Raw genomic sequence first — 7078 nt, forward strand, 5'->3', positions numbered from 1 at the left:
CGGCTTCGCTTTGATGTTGGGACGCACTCTTTTAGCAATCCATCCAACATCGTTGTCGTTTGAGAGATCCGTTAGTGATCTGGCTAACAAATGTTAGCCAATCCATTGTAATGCGTGCATGTTTCTCCTCGGTTACAACTGGCTACGTGGATGCTTGCTCATCTGATGGTTGTAATTCATGCTACAGCGAATCCTTCTGGTTTTAGGTGTACTAGATTACTGATATTTATTTTTATTAAATTCTTAAGGATTTATTTAAAATTAAATTTTCTTTCACCCTTTCAGTTTTAATTTTCCTCTTTTTAAATACACTAAATATGAAAATAAATATGGGAAATATTTTACCAATTTTTTTTTATATATTTTTATATTTTTAAGGTTAAATAAATAATTGATTTAAATGAAATAAATACAACAATTCATTCTAAATTATTTATTTTGTTCCCTATTTTTTCAAAAACTATTTTTAGATAAATAAGTACACTATTTATCTTAAATAATTTTATTTTTATTATTTTGACAATTGTTTTTAATTAATTAGACTTTAATTATCACAATAATTAGCCTAATTAATTGTTTTAATTAGTTTTTGGAAATGAGGTTAATTATTTTGATTTTAATAATTTAAAAATAAGTCAAAATTATTATTTTAATATATTATAAATTGTAGTGTAGATTGTTAGTGTTTACAGTGATTGTTTAGGGATGTTTTTAAAGGCGACCTATTGTACAAAGGGGTCTCAGTTTTAACAGCCTAGGGGCACTTAGAAAAAAAAATGTTGTCAGATAAAATTTGTGCATTCCAGGGGCGTTAGAGAGAATAATTCAATGTGTTTGTGCAAGTGCACTAGGCTATATATTTATAGGAATTCACCCATGAAACCCTAAGGCCCAATGTATATTTAACTACCCTACATGCTAGAATGAATTTCTATTTAAACATGTAAAAACTGTTTAAAATTGAGCATTCTTCATTTGACATGTCACCAATGTAAAGTGTTATCCAATGAGATTTAAGTTTTTTAAATTAATGATGCAATTAATTGGTCCTTTGATTTTTAATTAAAAAATGACCAAGTCTTCAAAATTCTTCTCCAAACTCCTGTTTAGATCCTTCTAGGCCCTTCCGGCACCATCCTTGGATGAAATCTTGGTGTCCTTGTAAATTGCATAAAGTCCACACGAATTTTTCTTTTGCCTATATAATTGTTAATATAAAAAAAATAATGATAAAGGAAAATAAAATAATTATTCATTTTTAAAAGGAATTGATTATATATATTCCTAATGTAAAAAAATTAAAATTTAATTAACATTAAAACAAACATTTTAATGAGGGAAAACATTAAGTTTTTTTTGGGAAAGAGAAAATACTAAGTTGAAAAGTGATAGACTAGGTCTTATACCCAAAATAATTTTACCTAATGCAAAAAACTAATATAATTAAACTAAATAACAAATTCAGCAAAATATTTTGAGAAAGTTGTTAATATGATTTAAAAACACTTTTCTTGTTGGAAATTTTATTATTTTGTTTTATCATATGTCTAAGTGATTTAATTAATTAAAAATCTTTCACATAATAACTCAATTAATTAAAAATTAATTAATCAAATTATTTAAACAAAATATCTAAAATCTCGTTATAAGACATCTTAAGTATATTAAGCATAATAAAACCCTTGTATTTCTATAACTTAAGATAATTATCAATTTAACTTTCTTGAAGTCCGAAATCAATTATTTTTACCATTTCAATTATTTCAGATTATACTAAATCAAGTATAAATAGTTTTCGCGAGTGAGGAACATTTTTTAAGACGGCTCTAGTTTGATTTTTTCTAAACAATTAGCACACTTTTTCACAGAACCATTTTCACCTCATAGAGAAGACTTTTTTAGCAAATATCATTAAGTTTGTCTCGCTCATATGACTAAATATGTTATGTAAATGCTCAGCGTTTTCTTTGTCATCAATTGCATTTACTGAGAATCTATAATCGTTGCATGCATCATATACAATGACGAAAAATTTTCTCCCTTTACCAATATAAAGGAGCCTTTAGTAATATTTCATTACTTGTCACAAAAAGTATTGCAAAACCCTTCATCATGAAGCTTATTAGTAAAGATCAAATTCATACAAATGTTGGGGATGTGCTTCACAAAATTTCAGAAACAATGTGTTGTCATATTCATGTTTTAAACACACTTCCAAATTCAATAACTTTGGAAATGTCTTCGTTACCCATTCTAACACTTCCAAAATTAGTAGAAGTGTAGGATGTAAAAAAACTCCTCTACGATGTTTCATATATTGAAGCGCTGCTATCAATCAATCAACTAGTCTTTTGGCAAGTGAGATTAATATCATCGTCATACAAAATAAAGAAATAATCGGTTGTCACAGTAACATTCTCGTGTTTATCAATGTTATCGATTTTCCTTTCTTTATCATTTGTATTTTTGTTCTCCCTTAGGAACGTTAGACAAAAATTTTGATATACCCATTTTTACCACAATTATAACACTCAGTATTAGCATTGTTATCAGATTTGTTTTTTCTTCTACTTTTCTCATATAGGCCTCTACTTTTAGTTCTCCTTCTTCTTTCAGTAAGTAGGACATTATAATGTGAAAAAGAACCTTGTGATTTTTTTTCATCTATTCATTAAGGATATTACTCTTACCACCATCATAGTACAAATACCATTTGCGGTTGAACTAGACGATTTAGTTTTGATTGTGTTCTAAAAGTTCATTACTCTCAATTTTATTTTCTATCTTTTTACTAGCAAACATAAGTAAATAATAATTTTTGAAATAAATGAGATCTTCTATATTCCATTTCCATTCATGATAGTTAGAGTCGTTAAGAGTAATAATTTTACACTTACTCTTCATTATTATAAACATGGTACAATGACTAAACTTTCTTTTATATCAAATGTTGATAAAAAAAACATAAAAATTAGTAATGTGGAAATTATTGTTTAAAAACCTATCAACAATAAAGTAACAGAATATAAAAACACACAAATTTTAGCGTGGAAAATCTCCTCGAAAAGAGTAAAAATCACGGGATCCTTAGGCCGTGTAAATAATTAACTATATTGCTTATAATGAGTTTTTCATAATTTAACAATTTACCTAAATCATTAAGAATAAATTCCTTAAATAATTAACTATATTGTTTATAATGAGTTAGATAATGTTCTTACAAATTAAAGTTCATAATTTAACAATTTACCTAAATCATTAAGAATAAATTCCTTATTAACGATGTTACATACATATACATATAGAATGTATCTTCATCAATGGTGAAATTACCTAAACATAGGTATCTAGAAAAGGAATGTTTTTTCTAATGCTTTCCTTTGTCTTCATCTCTATTTCTGATTTTGTTTCCTTCTTAACTGTATGTCTTGATTGGAAACTCATGCTACTTATTATATAGTAAAATATAATATATTATATTATTAGTCCAAACTCAATAGGAAAAGAAATTAGACAAACTCAAACACCATGTGAGAATTTGTTTTTGTTTTTTGTTTTTTGTTTTTGAGCATGAGTAGGCTATTTTATGCTCTCATGTCTTGTGTTAATATATTTTATGTTCTCATTAGAAATGACTAGCATTGAACACCAGAGCAATTAAACCTACAAAGAATTTCTATGAATTCATTACATACTCCTTAATTACCTGGTAAGTCTTTTGTTTCAATCTTGGAGTGTACTTCACCCATATTCATCAAGTCCAAACGTGTAACAAAAATAAATTAACAACTCCTAATAAACCAGAGAAAGTCATAGTCATGTGAAGCTTTCTTGACATATATTAGTACCTTACTTCTATGAGTAAAAAAAATATATCAAAGTGAAAAAGACAAAGATATCACCTTACCTCATTAAAATTTGGAAAGGTAGCCCTTTGATTTTGATGGAAACCCATTATCTTCAATGATTTCCCTTTACCATCCATCAAATGATGACTCCATCCTATCGATAATAAACGTTTCAAAATCATTATTAAAAGATTACCATTACCTTCAGATACATTAAGCAGATGATACCAAGAACATGCAATACCATGAACTCGATTTCTGGAGGTCTTCCTCCCAACAGGCCGGAATAGAATCACTTATTCAGCTTCATCTGATCTTACATCATCAATCTACAACAATATATTGTTGAAAGTTTATATCAATATTAGCTAAATGTTTCTGATCTTCGTTGTGCACATTTCTTTCCATACAAGTTCAGTAATAATAAATAATATAATCTGAAACTGAGTAATATCAAAAATACCTATTTTGGCTTCTATTTATGTTAGTAACGTGAAACAACTTTTTTGAAAATGAAGATTCAAGCATGACATCTAAAACTAAGTTTTTGTCATCCAATTTATAATTTTAGGGTGATGGAAAGATTAAACTTGGAGTGAGCCGACGATGAATTGACCTGGTGCTGATGTATGTAGCATTCGTCGAGGTCTTCCAAACATTGATAAGGAATATTTCCTTGGTAATTATCTTAAAAAATATAGTTTCTTGAATCCTGTTTCACAAATATTAACAAAGAATCTGTAAAATCTATAGGATAATGATAAAGAGATAATCATAGGCATTTGTTGAAAAATCAAATCCTATTAAGCATGAATATCAATAGATTATTCAAGTCATTTGCATTTTCACTATCGATTTTCATTATCGATTGATAGAATTTAGTTAATGTTGTTTTTATAGTCATATACAAATGACTAAGGTCAATGTCACTTACTAAGAAATAAATGGAACATAAAAGTTTTAAAAAACTTTTTACGTGGGTTACTAACAAGTAACATTTTAGAATGATCATATGTTCACGATCATGAAACTATTGTTGACAGACTTTTTTATGTGAGAGTTATCAAACTTACTCACGAAAATTATGAACAAGTAACATGTAGAGTGATCATGTAAAAATGGTCAACATACTATCAACATATAGATTTTTCATGAGAGTTAACAACTTGCCACGAATGTTACCTACGTGTAATGTTTAGGGCGATCATATATAAATGATCTGGGTACTATTAACGAATAAGTTTTATGTTTTTGAATTAGGAGAAGTACCTATTTTGTGTATAGAAAACGTCAATTAAGAAAAATCATTTACATGTATTTTCAAAATGATGAGATACATATTATCAAAGTGATGAAACTTCATACAAATCAAAAAAGGATAATAGTAAAAGGGCCTCCAAATGAAATATGAGTTTCAATAATATTTAAATACACAAATGAGAAATATTTCATATGTTAGAACTTCATCTACTTTGTTGTTAAGAAAATAATGAATACAGACTCAAAAGGAGATCACCAAAACAATCGATAAGTATGAGAAACAAAAGATCCACCATAGTTTAGAAAAATTATTCAAGTTATAAAAATTTGAGTCAAAAATTTGATCCAGCTAAATAGAATGTCGGATCAAAAAATATAATACCAACTCAAGTTTAAGTGATGAAAAAAAACAAGTCACCTTCTGTTGCTAAAAGAGTCATCGGGGATGTCAACTATAAAATGATTTTCACCTTCTTTAAAAGATTTTTGAAGAGAGAAAAAATCTAAAGCAATTAATTTCTCTCTTTTATTTTATTTTTATAAGAAGTTAATTCTCATTAAATAAATAATTAAATGAAGAAAGTATTGATTTTGAGCCTAATAATGAGAGAACTATGAATATAGCTGATGGTGTATATATAAATGATTTAGAAGAATAATTATGTTTATAGTCTTATTTTTTTTGTGATATTATTTTAGATAAATTAAGAACATTACTTTGTACTTTTTGTAAAAAGGTAAATATAGAAAATCTTTATTTTATTTAAATTTAAATTTATTTTTACTTATATAGTGAAAATATTTTGACCGCTTAGGCACAACGTCGATGCACCACCTAAGCACCCGAGGTAGTAGACAGTTATTTACTGTCGTCCCATCGTCTACTTCAATTTAGAACACTACGTTCTTAACGTCTCTCATGAATTCGATAGTTTACTAAGAAGTCATAACCACTACACTTAATAATCAAACTGATACCCATTCTAGCAAACTAATTAATAATTCTCTGAAACGTATTCAAGTGAGGTTTTCCATCTTGGTACTTCAAGACCATCATCTGCTTGATTAGAAATAATTTGTTATTACAAATTTTCTAAACATATAACTATTCAAGTTTTCTCCATTAGACTCTTTGTGTGTATCACTTCACTGATATTATTCAGAATATTATCATCCACCAATTGTCTAATATAGACACACACTTGATGAGTCTATCAAAGTTCATTACTCATGATTTCTATCTTTTCACTAGCAAACATAGGTAAATAATAATATTCAATATAAATGAGATCTATTATCTTTCATTTTCATACATGTTAGTTAGAGTTGTTATAATCGGGCACAAGAACTACAACTTGGTTTGATATCAAATGTTGATAAAAAGAATCACAAAATAAATAATGTAGAAATTATTTTTCTATTTTAGTGTCACATTTATAAACTTATCAATATTCAATCAACAATAAAGTAACAGAATATAAAGACACACAAAATTACGGGACCCTTAGACTGCTTGAATCATTCACTATATTACTTATAATAAATTAGACAATGTTCTTACCAATTAAAGTTTACAATTTACCTAAATCTTTAAAAATAACATCTTCATTAAAGATGGTACATACGTTATCTTCACCAATGATGGAATTATCTAAACATATGTATGTAGGTAGAGAAGAAATAATTGTTGAAAAAAATAGCATTTTCTTGTAAAGCTTGTCTTTGTTTTCATCTCTCAATCTGGTTTTGTTCCCTCTTTATTGTATGTCATGAATAAAACTAATGTGTTATACCTTGTAGTAGAATTAGCTATAAATCTTGAACATAAAATGATAGAAGAATTATATTGAGATGAGGATTGAAGAATTGATGAAAGAAGAAGATAGAACCCTAACTGTTAGGGTCGAATACAATAGGGATGAGGGAGAGAAGATCTAACAATAATTTTCACTAAATCATTTCTAACCATT

Source organism: Impatiens glandulifera, chromosome 3 (genome assembly GCF_907164915.1).
Source record: "Impatiens glandulifera chromosome 3, dImpGla2.1, whole genome shotgun sequence".
NCBI lineage: Eukaryota > Viridiplantae > Streptophyta > Magnoliopsida > Ericales > Balsaminaceae > Impatiens > Impatiens glandulifera.